This window comes from Rutidosis leptorrhynchoides, chromosome 10 (assembly GCF_046630445.1).
Source record: "Rutidosis leptorrhynchoides isolate AG116_Rl617_1_P2 chromosome 10, CSIRO_AGI_Rlap_v1, whole genome shotgun sequence".
In the NCBI taxonomy this organism is placed as follows: domain Eukaryota; kingdom Viridiplantae; phylum Streptophyta; class Magnoliopsida; order Asterales; family Asteraceae; genus Rutidosis; species Rutidosis leptorrhynchoides.
Window position 1 is genome coordinate 24293409 of NC_092342.1, and position 20538 is coordinate 24313946.

At 35.5% G+C, this 20538-nt stretch overlaps 1 pseudogene; it reads left to right on the forward strand.

Annotated features, from left to right (window-relative positions):
- The window catches only part of LOC139870116 (uncharacterized), a 52519-nt pseudogene that overhangs the window by 3492 nt on the left and 28489 nt on the right, over positions 1–20538 (forward strand).

Consider the following 20538-nt stretch of genomic DNA (forward strand, 5'->3'; position numbering starts at 1 on the left):
TCAATGCAAATTTTCTTTCAACGATGTCTTGCAGACCATTCCAAGTGCTTCTCTGAATTTTGTAAACTTCGGTTTACTTAGGCTCTTGGTGAATATATCTGCTACCTGTTCATCTGTCTTTGTTGGCACCATCTTGATCTCCCCTTCAAGGACCTTCTCGCGAACATAGTGATAGTGTACTTCTATATGTTTTGTTCTTGCGTGAAAGACTGGATTCTCTGCTAGACGTATAGCTGATAGGTTATCGCAGAAAAGCTCTACTTGATAGTCTGTTGATTGTTGAAGATCTTCCATTAGTTGTTTCAACCATGTAATTTCTTGTGTTGCTGACGATGCCGATCGATATTCTGCTTCAGTGCTTGACAAGGATACTGTTGGTTGTCTCTTGCTGCACCATGATATTACTCCTGATCCAAGACTAAACATGTATCCAGTTGTTGACCGTCGTGTATCATAGTCTCCAGCGTAATCGGCGTCACAATATCCAGTCACGGGACATTCTTTTGTTTTCTTGTATAAAATACCAAAGTTAATAGTGCCTTTAACATACCTTAAGATGCGTCGTACAACATCAAGGTGAGGCTTCTTCGGATTGCTCATGTATCGACTAACCACTCCAACTGCATAAGATATGTCTGGCCGGCTTAGTGTGAGATAAATAAGACTTCCGACCATCTTTCGATACATGGTAACATCTTGAAGACTTTTTCCTTCATCTGCTCGTAGTTTTGCATTCGGATCCATCGGAGTTGAGATAGGTTTGTAATTAAGCATTCCGTACTTTTGTAAAAGATCTCGCGCATATTTCTGTTGTCCCAGAAATAACCCTTCTCTTTTCTGCTCTATTTCGAGTTCAAGAAAATGTTTGAGTTCTCCAAGCTCCTTCATATGAAATCTTATAGACAAATTCTCTCTTGTCCTTTGGATCTCCTCATAGTGATCTCCCGTGATGATTAAGTCATCCACATATACTAGCACTATGGCTAGTTTTCCTTATTCTTGTTTCACAAATAAACTAGAATCTGAAGGAGCAACTGTGAAACTACTTTGTACCAAGAACTCGCCAATCTTTCCGTACCAAGCTCTTGGAGCCTGCTTCAAGCCATATAGTGCCTTATTTAATTTGCAGACATGCTCAGGATGGATCTTGTTCTCAAAGCCTCTTGGTTGCTCCATATAAATGTTTTTGTCAAGTTCTCCATGTAAGAAAGCGTTCTTGACATCCATCTGCCACAGCTTCCAAGATTTGCTAGCGGCTAAAGCTAGTAGAGCTCGAATTGTTGTGATCTTCGCCACTGGACTAAACGTTTCTTCATAATCCAGCCCATATTGTTGAGAAAAACCTCTAGCAACAAGTCGAGCTTTATACCTTTCAATGGAGCCATCTGATCGAGTCTTCACCTTGTAAACCCATTTACAAGATATTGGTTTTACATCTTTTGGCTTTGGAACTAAACTCCATGTCTGGTTTTCTTTTAGTGCATTAATTTCTTCTTCCATCGCTTTCTGCCATTCTCGACTTTGCGCTGCTTCTTCATAAGTAGAAGGCTGAATAGGTATTGATTCATCCACATGAGCAGCATTGGCATACCTTGGATTAGGTTGTCTCTGAAATGTCCCGTTCTTATTGATTAAAAACGTTCCATATTAATTGATTTCGTTGCGAGGTTTTGACCTCTATATGAGACGTTTTTCAAAGACTGCATTCATTTTAAAACAAACCATAACCTTTATTTCATCAATAAAGGTTTAAAAAGCTTTACGTAGATTATCAAATAATGATAATCTAAAATATCCTGTTTACACACGACCATTACATAATGGTTTACAATACAAATATGTTACAACAAAATAAGTTTCTTGAATGCAGTTTTTACACAATATCATACAAGCATGGACTCCAAATCTCGTCCTTATTTAAGTATGCGACAGCGGAAGCTCTTAATAATCACCTGAGAATAAACATGCTTAAAACATCAACAAAAATGTTGGTGAGTTATAGGTTTAACCTATATATATATCAAATCATAATAATAGACCACAAGATTTCATATTTCAATACACATCCCATACATAGAGATAAAAATCATTCATATGGTGAACACCTAGTAACCGACATTAACAAGATGCATATATAAGAATATCCCCATCATTCCGGGACACCCTTCGGACATGATATAAATTTCGAAGTACTAAAGCATCCGGTACTTTGGATGGGGCTTGTTGGGCCCGATAGATCTATCTTTAGGATTCGCGTCAATTAGGGTGTCTGTTCCCTAATTCTTAGATTACCAGACTTAATAAAAAGGGGCATATTCGATTTCGATAATTCAACCATAGAATGTAGTTTCACGTACTTGTGTCTATTTTGTAAATCATTTATAAAACCTGCATGTATTCTCATCCCAAAAATATTAGATTTTAAAAGTGGGACTATAACTCACTTTCACAGATTTTTACTTCGTCGGGAAGTAAGACTTGGCCACTGGTTGATTCACGAACCTATAACAATATATACATATATATCAAAGTATGTTCAAAATATATTTACAACACTTTTAATATATTTTGATGTTTTAGGTTTATTAAGTCAGCTGTCCTCGTTAGTAACCTACAACTAGTTGTCCACAGTTAGATGTACAGAATTAAATCGATAAATATTATCTTGAATCAATCCACGACCCAGTGTATACGTATCTCAGTATTGATCACAACTCAAACTATATATATTTTGGAATCAACCTCAACCCTGTATAGCTAACTCCAACATTCACATATAGAGTGTCTATGGTTGTTCCGAAATATATATAGATGTGTCAACATGATAGGTCGAAACATTGTATACGTGTCTATGGTATCTCAAGATTACATAATATACAATACAAGTTGATTAAGTTATGGTTGGAATAGATTTGTTACAAATTTTCACGTAGCTAAAATGAGAAAAATTATCCAATCTTGTTTTACCCATAACTTCTTCATTTTAAATCCGTTTTGAGTGAATCAAATTGCTATGGTTTCATATTGAACTCTATTTTATGAATATAAACAGAAAAGTATTGGTTTATAGTCGGAAAAATAAGTTACAAGTCATTTTTGTAAAGGTAGTCATTTCAGTCGAAAGAACGACGTCTAGATGACCATTTTAGAAAACATACTTCCACTTTGAGTTTAACTATAATTTTTGGATATAGTTTCATGTTCATAATAAAAATCATTTTCTCAGAATAACAACTTTTAAATCAAAGTTTATCATAGTTTTTAATTAACTAACCCAAAACAGCCCGCGGTGTTACTACGACGGCGTAAATCCGGTTTTACGGTATTTTTCGTGTTTCCAGGTTTTAAATCATTAAGTTAGCATATCATATAGATATAGAACATGTGTTTAGTTGATTTTAAAAGTCAAGTTAGAAGGATTAACTTTTGTTTGCGAACAAGTTTAGAATTAACTAAACTATGTTCTAGTGATTACAAGTTTAAACCTTCGAATAAGATAGCTTTATATGTATGAATCGAATGATGTTATGAACATCATTACTACCTTAAGTTCCTTGGATAAACCTACTGGAAAAGAGAAAAATGGATCTAGCTTCAATGGATCCTTGAATGGCTCGAAGTTCTTGAAGCAAAATCATGACACGAAAACAAGTTCAAGTAAGATCATCACTTGAAATAAGATTGTTATAGTTATAGAAATTGAATCAAAGTTTGAATATGATTATTACCTTGTATTAGAATGATAACCTACTGTAAGAAACAAATATTTCTTGAGGTTGGATGATCACCTTACAAGATTGGAAGTGAGCTAGCAAACTTGAAAGTATTCTTGATTTTATGAAACTAGAACTTTTGGAATTTATGAAGAACACTTAGAACTTGAAGATAGAACTTGAGAGAGATCAATTAGATGAAGAAAATTGAAGAATTAAAGTGTTTGTAGGTGTTTTTGGTCGTTGGTGTATGGATTAGATATAAAGGATATGTAATTTTGTTTTCATGTAAATAAGTCATGAATGATTACTCATATTTTTGTAATTTTATGAGATATTTCATGCTAGTTGCCAAATGATGGTTCCCACATGTGTTAGGTGACTCACATGGGCTGCTAAGAGCTGATCATTGGAGTGTATATACCAATAGTACATACATCTAAAAGCTGTGTATTGTACGAGTACGAATACGGGTGCATACGAGTAGAATTGTTGATGAAACTGAACGAGGATGTAATTGTAAGCATTTTTATTAAGTAGAAGTATTTTGATAAGTGTCTTGAAGTCTTTAAAAAGTGTATGAATACATATTAAAACACTACATGTATATACATTTTAACTGAGTCGTTAAGTCATCGTTAGTCGTTACATGTAAATGTTGTTTTGAAACCTTTAGGTTAACGATCTTGTTAAATGTTGGTAACCCAATGTTTATAATATCAAAAGAGATTTTAAATTATTATATTATCATGATATTATGATGTACGAATATCTCTTAATATGATATATATACATTAAATGTCGTTACAACGATAATCGTTACATATATGTCTCGTTTCAAAATTATTAAGTTAGTAGTCTTGTTTTTACATATGTAGTTCATTGTTAATATACTTAATGATATGTTTACTTATCATAATATCATGTTAACTATATATATAACCTTATATATGTTATCATATAGTTTTTACAAGTTTTAACGTTCGTGAATCACCGGTCAACTCGGGTGGTCAATTGTCTATATGAAACCTATTTCAATTAATCAAGTCTTAATAAGTTTGATTGCTTAACATGTTGGAAACATTTAATCATGTAAATATCAATCTCAATTAATATATATAAACATGGAAAAGTTCGGGTCACTACAGTACCTACCCGTTGAATAAATTTCGTCCCGAAATTTTAAGCTGTTGAAGGTGTTGACGAATCTTCTGGAAATAGATGCGGGTATTTCTTCTTCATCTGATCTTCACACTCCCAGGTGAACTCGGGTCCTCTACGAGCATTCCATCGAACCTTAACAATTGGTATCTTGTTTTGCTTAAGTCTTTTAACCTCACGATCCATTATTTCGACGGGTTCTTCGATGAATTGAAGTTTTTCGTTGATTTGGATTTCATCTAATGGAATAGTGAGATCTTCTTTAGCAAAACATTTCTTCAAATTCGAGATGTGGAAAGTGTTATGTACAGCCACGAGTTGTTGAGGTAACTCAAGTCGGTAAGCTACTGATCTGACACGATCAATAATCTTGAATGGTCCAATATACCTTGGATTTAATTTCCCTCGTTTACCAAATCGAACAACGCCTTTCCAAGGTGCAACTTTAAGCATGACCATCTCTCCAATTTCAAATTCTATATCTTTTCTTTTAATGTCAGCGTAGCTCTTTTGTCGACTTTGGGCGGTTTTCAACCGTTGTTGAATTTGGATGATCTTCTCGGTAGTTTCTTGTATAATCTCCGGACCCGTAATCTGTCTATCCCCCACTTCACTCCAACAAATCGGAGACCTGCACTTTCTACCATAAAGTGCTTCAAACGGCGCCATATCAATGCTTGAATGGTAGCTGTTGTTGTAGGAAAATTCTGCTAACAGTAGATGTCGATCCCAACTGTTTTCGAAATCAATAACACATGCTCGTAGCAAGTCTTCAAGCGTTTGTATCGTCCTTTCGCTCTGCCCATCAGTTTGTGGATGATAGGCAGTACTCATGTCTAGACGAGTTCCTAATGCTTGCTGTAATGTCTGCCAGAATCTTGAAATAAATCTGCCATCCCTATCAGAGATAATAGAGATTGGTATTCCATGTCTGGAGACGACTTCCTTCAAATACAGTCGTGCTAACTTCTCCATCTTGTCATCTTCTCTTATTGGCAGGAAGTGTGCTGATTTGGTGAGACGATCAACTATTACCCAAATAGTATCAAAACCACTTGCAGTCCTTGGCAATTTAGTGATGAAATCCATGGTAATGTTTTCTCATTTCCATTCCGGGATTTCAGGTTGTTGAAGTAGACCTGATGGTTTCTGATGCTCAGCTTTGACCTTAGAACACGTTAAACATTCTCCTACGTATTTAGCAACATCGGCTTTCATACCCGGCCACCAAAAATGTTTCTTGAGATCCTTGTACATCTTCCCCGTTCCAGGATGTATTGAGTATCTGGTTTTATGAGCTTCTCTAAGTACCATTTCTCTCATATCTCCAAATTTTGGTACCCAAATCCTTTTAGCCCTATACCGGGTTCCGTCTTCCTGAATATTAAGATGCTTCTCCGATCCTTTGGGTATTTCATCCTTTAAATTTCCCTCTTTTAAAACTCCTTGTTGCGCCTCCTTTATTTGAGTAGTAAGGTTATTATGAATCATTATATTCATAGATTTTACTCGAATGGGTTCTCTGTCCTTCCTGCTCAAGGCATCGGCTACCACATTTGCCTTCCCCGGGTGGTAACGAATCTCAAAGTCGTAATCATTCAACAATTCAATCCACCTACGCTGCCTCATATTCAGTTGTTTCTGATTAAATATATGCTGAAGACTTTTGTGGTCGGTATATATAATACTTTTGACCCCATATAAGTAGTGCCTCCAAGTCTTTAATGCAAAAACAACCGCTCCTAATTCCAAATCATGCGTCGTATAATTTTGTTCGTGAATCTTCAATTGTCTAGATGCATAAGCAATCACCTTCGTTCGTTGCATTAATACACAACCGAGACCTTGCTTTGATGCGTCACAATAAATCACAAAATCATCATTCCCTTCAGGCAATGACAATATAGGTGCCGTAGTTAGCTTTTTCTTCAATAACTGAAACGCTTTCTCTTGTTCATCATTCCATTCAAATTTCTTCCCTTTATGCGTTAATGCAGTCAAGGGTTTTGCTATTCTGGAAAAATCTTGGATGAACCTTCTGCAGTAACCAGCTAGTCCTAAAAACTGGCGTATGTGTTTCGGAGTTTTTGGGGTTTTCCACTTTTCAACAGTTTCTATCTTTGCCGGATCCACCTTAATACCTTCTTTGTTCACTATGTGACCGAGGAATTGAACTTCTTCCAACCAAAATGCACACTTTGAAAACTTAGCGTACAATTCTTCCTTCCTCAATACTTCTAACACCTTTCTCAAATGTTCACCGTGTTCTTGGTCATTCTTTGAGTAAATAAGTATGTCATCAATGAAAACAATGACAAACTTGTCAAGGTATGGTCCACACACTCGGTTCATAAGGTCCATGAACACAGCTGGTGCATTAGTTAAACCAAATGGCATGACCATAAACTCGTAATGACCGTAACATGTTCTGAATGCAGTCTTTGGAATATCATCTTCTTTCACCCGCATTTGATGATACCCGGAACGTAAGTCAATCTTTGAATAAACAGATGAGCCTTGTAGTTGATCAAATAAGTCGTCGATTCTCGGTAGTGGGTAGCGGTTCTTGATGGTAAGTTTGTTCAACTCTCGGTAGTCGATACACAACCTGAATGTACCATCTTTCTTCTTGACAAACAAAACAGGAGCTCCCCACGGTGATGTGCTTGGTCGAATGAAACCACGCTCTAAAAGTTCTTGTAATTGGCTTTTCAGTTCTTTCATCTCGCTGGGTGCGAGTCTGTAAGGAGCACGAGCTATTGGTGCAGCTCCTGGTACAAGATCTATTTGAAATTCAACAGATAAATGTGGGGGTAATCCCGGTAATTCTTTCGGAAATACATCGGGAAATTCTTTTGCAATGGGAACATCATTGATGCTCTTTTCTTCAGTTTGTACTTTCTCGACGTGTGCTAGTACAGCATAGCAACCTTTTCTTATTAGTTTTTATGCCTTCAAATTACTAATAAGATGTAGCTTCGTGTTGCCCTTTTCTCCGTACACCATTAAGGGTTTTCCTTTTTCTCGTATAATGCGAATTACATTTTTGTAACAGACAATCTCTGCTTTCACTTCTTTCAACCAGTCCATACCGATTATCACATCAAAACTCCCTAACTCTACTGGTATCAAATCAATCTTAAATGTTTCGCTAACCAGTTTAATTTCTCGATTCCGACATATATTATCTGCTGAAATTAATTTACCATTTACTAATTCGAGTAAAAATTTACTATCCAAAGGCGTCAATGGACAACTTAATTTAGCACAAAAATCTCTACTCATATAGCTTCTATCCGCACCCGAATCAAATAAAACGTAAGCAGATTTATTGTCAATAAGAAACGTACCCGTAACAAGCTCCGGGTCTTCCTGTGCCTCTGCCGCATTAATATTGAAAACTCTTCCGCGGCCTTGTCCATTCGTGTTCTCCTGGTTCGGGCAATTTCTAATAATGTGGCCCGGTTTTCCACATTTATAACAAACTACATTGGCATAACTTGCTCCGACACTACTTGCTCCGCCATTACTCGTTCCGACACCATTTGTTCCTTTGGTTCTGTTAACCCCTGGTCCGTAGACCTCACACTTCGCCGCGCTATGACCATTTCTTTTACACTTGTTGCAAAATTTGGTGCAGAACCCCGAGTGATACTTTTCACACCTTTGGCATAGCTGCTTCTGATTGTTGTTGTTGTTGCGGTTATTATTGTTGTTGGGATGATTGTTGTAGTTGTTGTTGTTGTTGTTGTTGTTGTTGTTGTTGTTGTTGTTGGGCCGTTTGTTGTAGTTGCGATTGATGTTGCGATTGTTGGGATAATTGTTGTAATTGCTGTTGTTGTTGTATTGGTGATTCTTATCACCGTTTTCCTCCCACTTTCTTTTGACTTGCTTCACATTGGCCTCTTCAGCAGTCTGTTCTTTAATTCTTTCTTCAATCTGGTTCACTAGTTTGTGAGCCATTCTACATGCCTGTTGTATAGAGGCGGGCTCGTGTGAACTTATATCTTCTTGGATTCTTTTCGGTAATCCTTTCACAAACGCGTCGATCTTCTCTTCCTCATCTTCGAATGCTCTCGGACACAATAGGCACAATTCTGTGAATCGTCTTTCGTACGTGGTAATATCAAATCCTTGGGTTCGTAACCCTCTAAGTTCTGTCTTGAGCTTATTGACCTCGATTCTGGGACGGTACTTCTCGTTCATCAAGTGCTTGAATGCTGACCACGGTAGTGCGTACGCATCGTCATGTCCCACTTGCTCTAGATAGGTATTCCACCATGTTAACGCAGAACCTGTGAAGGTATGCGTAGCGTACTTCACTTTGTCCTCTTCAGTACACTTACTTATGGCAAACACCGATTCGACCTTCTCGGTCCACCGTTTCAATCTGATCGGTCCTTCGGTTCCATCAAATTCCAAAGGTTTGCAGGCAGTGAATTCTTTGTAGGTGCATCCTACACGATTTCCTGTACTGCTAGATCCAAGGTTATTGTTGGTATGTAGCGCAGCCTGTACTGCGGCTATGTTTGAAGCTAGAAAAGTACGGAATTCCTCTTCATTCATATTCACGGTGTGTCGAGTAGTCGGTGCCATTTCCTTCAAAGTAGTCAAATGGAACAAGTTAATCATACAGAATATTAAGAGTAGTTAATAGTATTTCGTAGCATAATATGAACTCATTTATAAAAGCTTTTTCTTCATATTAGCGTTTTATAAGTTTAAATTCGGGTAGTACCTACCCGTTAAGTTCATACTTAGTAGCTAATATACAATTCAACTACTACAATTCTATATGAAAAACTGATTATAATAATATTTCGCGTTCAAACTTTTACACAATATTTTACAAACTTACAATACCGCTTATTTTACATATAGCATGAAATATAGCACACAATAAATTTGATACAAGATGGTTGTGAAGATAATTCTAGCTAGTACACAAGTCGTTCAGCAAAGGCAATAAAAACACGTAATTCATACGTCCAGAAATAAGTCATGCATTCTGGTTTTACTAGGATTACTTCCCATCCTTGGTCTTGTGGAACATAACCGTTATGGCCGTTGATAAGACAGCGTGTTGTAACGTCGTCAAAGGGACGAGGGTTACGTAATGTCCAACAGTCCCGTAACAATCTAAAAACCTCATTTCTTACCCCAATTACCGACTCCATCACTTGTGGAAACGTTTTGTTTAATAGTTGTAGCCCGATGTTCTTGTTCTCACTTTGGTGAGAAGCGAACATTACTAATCCGTAAGCATAACATGCTTCTTTATGTTGCATGTTAGCCGCTTTTTCTAAATCACGAAGTCCAATATTCGGATATATTGAGTCAAAATAATTTCTTAACCCATTGCGTAAAATAGCATTTGGGTTCCCCGCAATATATGCGTCAAAGTAAACACATCGTAACTTATGGATTTCCCAATGTGATATCCCCCATCTTTCGAACGAAAGCCTTTTATAAACCAAGGCATTCTTGGAACGTTCTTCGAATGTCTTACAAACTGATCTCGCCTTAAATAGTTGTGCCGAGGAATTCTGACCGACTCTAGACAAGATTTCATCAATCATGTCTCCGGGTAGGTCTCTTAAAATATTGGGTTGTCTATCCATTTTGTGTTTTTAAACTGTAAAATAGACAAGAGTTAGATTCATAAAAAAAATACTTATTCTTACAAGCAATTTCTACATATATCATAAAGCATAAGCACACTATATTACATATATTACACCATACGAATACAACTATCTTATTCCGACTCGCTTGTTTCTTCTTCTTTGGTTTTGGTTCGTTTTGCCAAGTTTCTAGGGATATATGATGTTCCCCTAATACGAGCCGTCGTTTTCCACATTGGTTTAGAAAAACCTGGTGGTTTAGAGGTTCCCGGGTCATTGTTACAACTTAAGGACTTCGGGGGTTGACGATACATATAAAGTTCATCGGGGTTGGAATTCGATTTCTCTATTTTTATGCCCTTTCCCTTATTATTATCTTTTGCTTTTTTAAATTCAGTTGGGGTAATTTCTATAACATCATCGGAATTCTCGTCGGATTCCGATTCATCGGAGAATTGGTAATCCTCCCAATATTTTGCTTCCTTGGCGGAAACACCATTGACCATAATTAACCTTGGTCGGTTGGTTGAGGATTTTCTTTTTCTTAACCGTTTTATTATTTCCCCCACCGGTTCTATTTCTTCATCCGGTTCCGATTCTTCTTCCGGTTCCGATTCTTCTTCCGGTTCCGACTCTTCTTCCGGTTCCTCTTCGGGAACTTGTGAATCAGTCCACGAATCATTCCAATTTACATTTGACTCTTCATTATTATTAGGTGAGTCAATGGGACTTGTTCTAGAGGTAGACATCTATCACATAATATCAAACGCGTTAAGAGATTAATATATCACATAATATTCACATGTTAAAAATATATAGTTTCCAACAAAATTTGTTAAGCAATCATTTTTCAAGTAAACACGGTCGAAGTCCAGACTCACTAATGCATCCTAACAAACTCGATAAGACACACTAATGCAAAATTCTGGTTCTCTAAGACCAACGCTCGGATACCAACTGAAATGTCCCGTTCTTATTGATTAAAAACGTTCCATATTAATTGATTTCGTTGCGAGGTTTTGACCTCTATATGAGACGTTTTTCAAAGACTGCATTCATTTTAAAACAAACCATAACCTTTATTTCATCAATAAAGGTTTAAAAAGCTTTACGTAGATTATCAAATAATGATAATCTAAAATATCCTGTTTACACACGACCATTACATAATGGTTTACAATACAAATATGTTACAACAAAATAAGTTTCTTGAATGCAGTTTTTACACAATATCATACAAGCATGGACTCCAAATCTCGTCCTTATTTAAGTATGCGACAGCGGAAGCTCTTAATAATCACCTGAGAATAAACATGCTTAAAACGTCAACAAAAATGTTGGTGAGTTATAGGTTTAACCTATATATATCAAATCATAATAATAGACCACAAGATTTCATATTTCAATACACATCCCATACATAGAGATAAAAATCATTCATATGGTGAACACCTGGTAACCGACATTAACAAGATGCATATATAAGAATATCCCCATCATTCCGGGACACCCTTCGGACATGATATAAATTTCGAAGTACTAAAGCATCCGGTACTTTGGATGGGGCTTGTTGGGCCCGATAGATCTATCTTTAGGATTCGCGTCAATTAGGGTGTCTGTTCCCTAATTCTTAGATTACCAGACTTAATAAAAAGGGGCATATTCGATTTCGATAATTCAACCATAGAATGTAGTTTCACGTACTTGTGTCTATTTTGTAAATCATTTATAAAACCTGCATGTATTCTCATCCCAAAAATATTAGATTTTAAAAGTGGGACTATAACTCACTTTCACAGATTTTTACTTCGTCGGGAAGTAAGACTTGGCCACTGGTTGATTCACGAACCTATAACAATATATACATATATATCAAAGTATGTTCAAAATATATTTACAACACTTTTAATATATTTTGATGTTTTAGATTTATTAAGTCAGCTGTCCTCGTTAGTAACCTACAACTAGTTGTCCACAGTTAGATGTACAGAATTAAATCGATAAATATTATCTTGAATCAATCCACGACCCAGTGTATACGTATCTCAGTATTGATCACAACTCAAACTATATATATTTTGGAATCAACCTCAACCCTGTATAGCTAACTCCAACATTCACATATAGAGTGTCTATGGTTGTTCTGAAATATATATAGATGTGTCGACATGATATGTCGAAACATTGTATACGTGTCTATGGTATCTCAAGATTACATAATATACAATACAAGTTGATTAAGTTATGGTTGGAATAGATTTGTTACAAATTTTCACGTAGCTAAAATGAGAAAAATTATCCAATCTTGTTTTACCCATAACTTCTTCATTTTAAATCCGTTTTGAGTGAATCAAATTGCTATGGTTTCATATTGAACTCTATTTTATGAATCTAAACAGAAAAGTATTGGTTTATAGTCGGAAAAATAAGTTACAAGTCATTTTTGTAAAGGTAGTCATTTCAGTCGAAAGAACGACGTCTAGATGACCATTTTAGAAAACATACTTCCACTTTGAGTTTAACTATAATTTTTGGATATAGTTTCATGTTCATAATAAAAATCATTTTCTCAGAATAACAACTTTTAAATCAAAGTTTATCATAGTTTTTAATTAACTAACCCAAAACAGCCCGCGGTGTTACTACGACGGCGTAAATCCGGTTTTACGGTGTTTTTCGTGTTTCCAGGTTTTAAATCATTAAGTTAGCATATCATATAGATATAGAACATGTGTTTAGTTGATTTTAAAAGTCAAGTTAGAAGGATTAACTTTTGTTTGCGAACAAGTTTAGAATTAACTAAACTATGTTCTAGTGATTACAAGTTTAAACCTTCGAATAAGATAGCTTTATATGTATGAATCGAATGATGTTATGAACATCATTACTACATTAAGTTCCTTGGATAAACCTACTGGAAAAGAGAAAAATGGATCTAGCTTCAATGGATCCTTGGATGGCTCGAAGTTCTTAAAGCAAAATCATGACACGAAAACAAGTTCAAGTAAGATCATCACTTGAAATAAGATTGTTATAGTTATAGAAATTGAATCAAAGTTTGAATATGATTATTACCTTGTATTAGAATGATAACCTACTGTAAGAAACAAAGATTTCTTGAGGTTGGATGATCACCTTACAAGATTGGAAGTGAGCTAGCAAACTTGAAAGTATTCTTGATTTTATGAAACTAGAACTTTTGGAATTTATGAAGAACACTTAGAACTTGAAGATAGAACTTGAGAGAGATCAATTAGATGAAGAAAATTGAAGAATTAAAGTGTTTGTAGGTGTTTTTGGTCGTTGGTGTATGGATTAGATATAAAGGATATGTAATTTTGTTTTCATGTAAATAAGTCATGAATGATTACTCATATTTTTGTAATTTTATGAGATATTTCATGCTAGTTGCCAAATGATGGTTCCCACATGTGTTAGGTGACTCACATGGGCTGCTAAGAGCTGATCATTGGAGTGTATATACCAATAGTACATACATCTAAAAGCTGTGTATTGTACGAGTACGAATACGGGTGCATACGAGTAGAATTGTTGATGAAACTGAACGAGAATGTAATTGTAAGCATTTTTGTTAAGTAGAAGTATTTTGATAAGTGTCTTGAAGTCTTTAAAAAGTGTATGAATACATATTAAAACACTACATGTATATACATTTTAACTGAGTCGTTAAGTCATCGTTAGTCGTTACATGTAAATGTTGTTTTGAAACCTTTAGGTTAACGATCTTGTTAAATGTTGTTAACCCAATGTTTATAATATCAAAAGAGATTTTAAATTATTATATTATCATGATATTATGATGTACGAATATCTCTTAATATGATATATATACATTAAATGTCGTTACAACGATAATCGTTACATATATGTCTCGTTTCAAAATCATTAAGTTAGTAGTCTTGTTTTTACATATGTAGTTCATTGTTAATATACTTAATGATATGTTTACTTATCATAATATCATGTTAACTATATATATAACCTTATATATGTTATCATATAGTTTTTACAAGTTTTAACGTTCGTGAATCACCGGTCAACTCGGGTGGTCAATTGTCTATATGAAACCTATTTCAATTAATCAAGTCTTAACAAGTTTGATTGCTTAACATGTTGGAAACATTTAATCATGTAAATATCAATCTCAATTAATATATATAAACATGGAAAAGTTCGGGTCACTACAGTCTCGGCCTTATTGATCTCCGTAATTCTTGCACATGCTCCTCGGCATCCATTTGGCTTGGACGAACCTCTTCGGATGTAGATTGATGTACCCCAGTTTTCCATGGTCTCGTTTTCTTAGAGTACGATCCATCTCCTTCTTTAATTGGATCCGATATGTGCTCTTTATGTTCTTCTTTCTCTTCTGGAACTTCTTCTAATCCATGAGATTCTGGAAGCTCTATCTTTTGAGGTGACCACCATGAAGAAGTTTCATCAAATACCACATTTCTTGAAGTATGACACTTTTCAGTATTTGGATCACAACATCTCCATCCTTTTCTTGATTCATCATAACCGACAAAAATGCACCGAATTGCTTTCTTATCAAATTTGCTTCGTAGATGATCTGGCACGAAAACGTAGCATACACATCCAAAAACCTTGAGATGGTTGACGGTTGGCTTGATCTTCCATAATTTTTCATAAGGTGAAATATACCCCAACTTTGTTTGTGGGAGTCTGTTAATCACGTACGATGCCGTCCTCATACATTCGGTCCAAAATCTTCCTGGTACATTCTTACCATGAAGCATACTTCGACAAGTTTCAGCAAGGTGACGATTCTTGCGTTCTGCCACTCCATTCTGTTGTGGAGTATTGGGGCAAGTTAATTACCTTCTGATCTTGTGCTTCTCAAGATAGATATTGAACTCAGTCGATAGATATTCTCTTCCATTATCTGTGCGTAAGCACCGAATCTTATAATTGAGCTCACTTTCTATCTTCTTCTTAAACTCTTTAAACTTCAGAAAAGTCTCTGACTTCTCCTTCATGAAGTAAACCCACACATACCTTGAGAAGTCATCAATGAATGTCACCATATACTTCATACCTCCAAGTGATGTTTGTTTCACTGGGCTAAAGACGTCTGAGTGTATGAGCTCTAGTGGTGTCTTGGACTGATGTTGTGACTCCTTGAATGGCAATTGGTGAGCTTTTCTAAATTGACATTCAGCACATATTGTATATGTTCGGATATCAATTTGAGGAAGCCCATTTACTATGTGTTTTACCATCATCTCCTTTAACTTGTTGTAGCCCACATGCCCAAGACGTTCATGCCAAAGATCAGCCGTCTCATTTTTCCGAGTCTTATCCACATATGCTGTTTCAGCAGATAGTACATAGACTGACTCTATTCTTCTTTCTTGCATAATTGGATTGCCAACCACCTTCACTCTCTTGAATACGGACACATCTTCTGGTCCAAAGAGCACATAGTTCCCTTCTGCTGTTAATTGTGGTACTGACAATAAATTCTTCTTTAGGCCAGGGACAAGATACACCTTCTCGAGTTGGAGCTTATGAGAGTCGCCTTCATTTGGAATTATTGTCTTTCTAATGTGAGAAATAGACAACCTTGAATTGTTGGCTGTCAACACGACTCTCTTTCCTTTGTAATCCTCCATTTCTTGCAGCTTCGTCCCATCGTTGGTCATATGATTTGAGCACCCAGAATCGATGATCCAATCATCTTTGTAGTTTATTTTTGACTTCAAAGTTGTTGTAAGAGCTTGATCATCTATGTCAGCTTCAACAGAGAGTCCAGCTTCTGCATCCCATGTTTCCTCATTAATGGTTGCTTCGAATGTGACATCTTTTTTCTCATCTCTTGCGGCAGCCACATTTCATTCGAAAGTTCGCCTTTTGGAGAATTTACAATCTTGAGCAAAATGACCCTTCTTGCCACAATTGAAGCATTCACCATTCCTTCTCTTATCATTTTCCCCGTATTGTTGGCGACGATCTCTTCTTCCTTGTTGAGCTCCCCCTGAAGCGTTGCCTTTTGATTTTGGGTGACCCTTCCACCCATATGTCTTACTTTCTTTCATCGCCTCTTGTCTTCGAGATGTTGCTTTCTTCTTATTGGTGAAGAGTGCTTCTTCTTCGCCTTTTATGCTCACTTCATTCATCTGCTTGGCTAATGCCTCTTGGTTAGCCAATAAATTCTCCAGCTCTATTAATGATGGTTGAGTAGGCCATCCTCTCACAGCGGCTATAAATCCATTATACCCGGATCTTAGGCCGTGGATGATAATTCTCTTCATCCTTGATTCACTCACTTTCTCTTCAGGAGCAAGTTGAGATATCTCACGGCAGATAGATTTCACCTTGGTGAAATACTGAGAAATAGACAGACTTCTTTGTGAGATACCCGCGAGCTCATTTTCCAAGAGCTGGAGGCGTGCTTCATTCTTCTTTGAAAATAATTTTTCAAAAGTTTCCCAAGCTGCCTTTGGTGTATTCTCGTCACGGATGTGCTCCAATAGATCCTCCTCGATTGTAGTCTTCAATATAAATAAAGCCTTCCCGGCCTTGATGTTCCATTTTCTCAAGGCTTCAGCATTTTCTTTCGGTGGAGGCGTTGTGTCACTACCAACAACTATTTCCCATAAATCTTGTCCTTGTAGGTAAGATTCTATACAAGTCCACCAATAACCATAGTTGTGGTTATTGAGACTCTTGATTCCACTGCTCGTACTTGCAAGATCTGCCATTATGACGTCCAACGTCCAATAAGCTTGGTCCCAGACCGATGAGCTTTCACAGTTCCTAACTGTGCTCCGACAGAATCTCCCTTAAAGCCTTGGTGTTAACAAGTCGATGTAAACGTCCAACGTTTACCGATTTCCTCCACTAGAAATGATCCCCAACGACCTGCTCTGATACCAATTGTTGGAAGCTTCGACGAGCCCAACACACCCACTATAGAGGATCTAGACTATACTAGACTCACTACACCAACACTTTGACGTTGGTTAGCCTTTAATTTTATAAATCCTTAGTGCACAATGTACTTAGGCGACATTGTCGACCATATATCTTTAGGCGGTATAACTGACCATGTATTACTTAGGCGACAGAGCCGACCATATAATAAGAACAACAAAAGTGCACTAAGAACTTAAACACAAACTAAGGCTTGATCGGGAAACTTAACAAAAACACTTATATTAAATTACAATTACAATATTACTTACAAGCTTTCTCTTCTCTACTTTCGCTAACTCACACTCTTCTTCTCTTCTTCACAACTCACTTCTTATTTCACTCTCACAACTTCACACAACACAAATGAAATCTCCTCCCATATTTATACTACTCCATGGAACATTCTAGAACCTAGATATTTACATGAATATATAAATATCTAGATATTTCTAAAATCTATAAATATCTAGATTTTTCTTTTACATTTCAATTTCTAGATTTTTCTCTCATATTCTAATATCTAGATATTTTCTTATACATATTAATATCTAGATATTTTACCCATATACATTTACTAATTTCATATTATTCTAAATTTGCATTGTATTTTAACAGAGAATGGTCTTTTTATGGACATTTTCCCTTATAATTTCTTATATAAAGCTGCTCAATCAAAGTATTTTTTCCAAGAAACCGATATATAATCGTTGAGCTGTTTTACCTTTGCCTCCAACAACATCTTTCAGACAGCTACCAATCTGCATCATCACTGGTGTAACTGTGTAAGTACTTGATTGATTTTTTTTTTTTTAAATTACGATCGGTACACTTTTTCGAAAAAAGAAAAGTGGATGGAGAGATACATTAACTCATAATAATAATAATAATTTAGTTAATGGTAAGAAAATTTGACACAATTCTTATCAAGATATCATTAGAAAAAGATGAACTCGAAGAAAAAAAAGTTGATTTGTTTTTATTTTGTTCTTTTAGAATGTTTGAAGTTTAATTTTTACAAGCTGCAACGTCAAGCTATTGTCGAATTTGGTCTTCTTTTATACCAGATAGGCCAAATAAATATAAATTGAGAATATGAATATAATCCAAGTATAATGCATACAACCTGTTGAATATTTAAAGCATTAATTAAATTGTTATTATGAAAGTATCGTTGTTAAGTTTTATCAAATGCAACGTATCTAGTTTGCAGGTCAACCCAGCCCGACCCAACCTGTTTTAACCCATACTAAATTTAACTGTTTCAAACTAACAGCACTTTAATTCGTTACTCATTGTGCCCGAACCTTCCATTCTTGCCACTTATATAGAATTTTATTTGTCAAAAGGCATCTGATTTTAGTGTATGTTTTTATGTGTATACGGGTCACTGATTGAAGACAACGTCTGGGTTGGGTGCTGCAGCGGTTTTGGCTCTTTCAAAAGAAGGTTTCTTTGTTATTCTTGGTATGTTATCTTCCTCATACTATATTAGCTACAAATGAATGCATTTTTTGGTTCTGCTATGGAGTATTTGTAATCTGAGATAACGATTTAGTATCTTAGGAGCATTAGTATACGGAATTAGTGTACACCTATGACCTACCTATCTTTTAAGATTTTGTTTGAAGAAATTACTGGGACGAAACTGAATGACATTGTTGGAAAAATGATGTGATTGACGAAAATGCCCTCATGTGCCACACACATGATCGTACTTAACGGAAAAACACTAACGATCATCAGTGTACGGGTCATCCATGTTACAATTGCAAACATTAAGGTCATTGAGATTTGAGATCAATATTGAAATAAAAGCTCACCTATGCAATATCCGACAAAAATATCAGGGACCAACCGCGTAATTTTGTCTATAAATTATACCCAGCCAGAGATGTATAATGAGATAGTTTTCATTGCATGGCCTGCAGCTGGAAGATCTTGTGACAAATTTGATGGAATTCAACATAACAACAAATTCATATGTGTATATAATCACAAAACCGATTTCATGAATATTAAGACAAGCGGAAGCATTATATTATTTATAAACAAATGTATATGTTAAACCCTTTTAAGTGAATTCCATTATGTGTTATCAAGCCTTGAACATATACTTACAAACTAAAAGAGGGAATAAGAATTTACCTCCTCAATATAGATTGAGGGCTGAAAATGGACAGCAGAATGTGGATGAAGATGATGCGAAAATGGAGCTTCAAAGCAATGAAACCTCAAGAGATTATACTCCAAACTTATGACCAACACCCTAGCCTTTAGTTAGGATTTAATTAGACACTTAATGTGAGCTTGAAAATCAAACTTGGAACCTCCTTTGAAGTATAAAACCTCACGGTTTTGGACAGCAGCAGGATGCTGAAAATCAGTTTTTTTTCAAGCTTTGAAACACTAGTTACACTTGAGAGAACAAGTCTAGCTTTGGTCCAAGAGTTCCCCATGCTTATATGGACTTTTTATGTTCTTAAAAGTAACAATAACATAGCATGGCTATGAGTCTTGGAGACCCAAAATCTGCCACCATATATTTTATATAATAATGTCTTTACATATATATATAAACTTGATATATATATATATATATATATATATATATATATATATATATATATATATATATATATATATATATATATATATATATATATATATATATATATATATATATATATATATATATATATATAAAACATGTATATTTTTATGTTACTTTCATATTTTATAAACCTTTTATAAAATATAACACAATATAATCATTTAAAACTTATAAACAATTATATATAAATTATTCAAATAATTTATCTCAAGTGATAACATTTTAGAAAACCGATTTTTCTAAAATCCAAGTGTCGCGTATTTACTTAATGATTTAATCGTTAAGCTTGAATACGTTTAGGGTGTCGGTAAGCTTGTTATTGGGTATGACCCGACTTGGATCATAACATATTAGCCACATTAAATTAATATGCCTCTCGGGCATACGAAAAACCTTCAATCTCCCACTTGCACGAGAAACATAAGAAATTAATGCAAGTGATGGATATCACCTAACGACCGTCCATCAC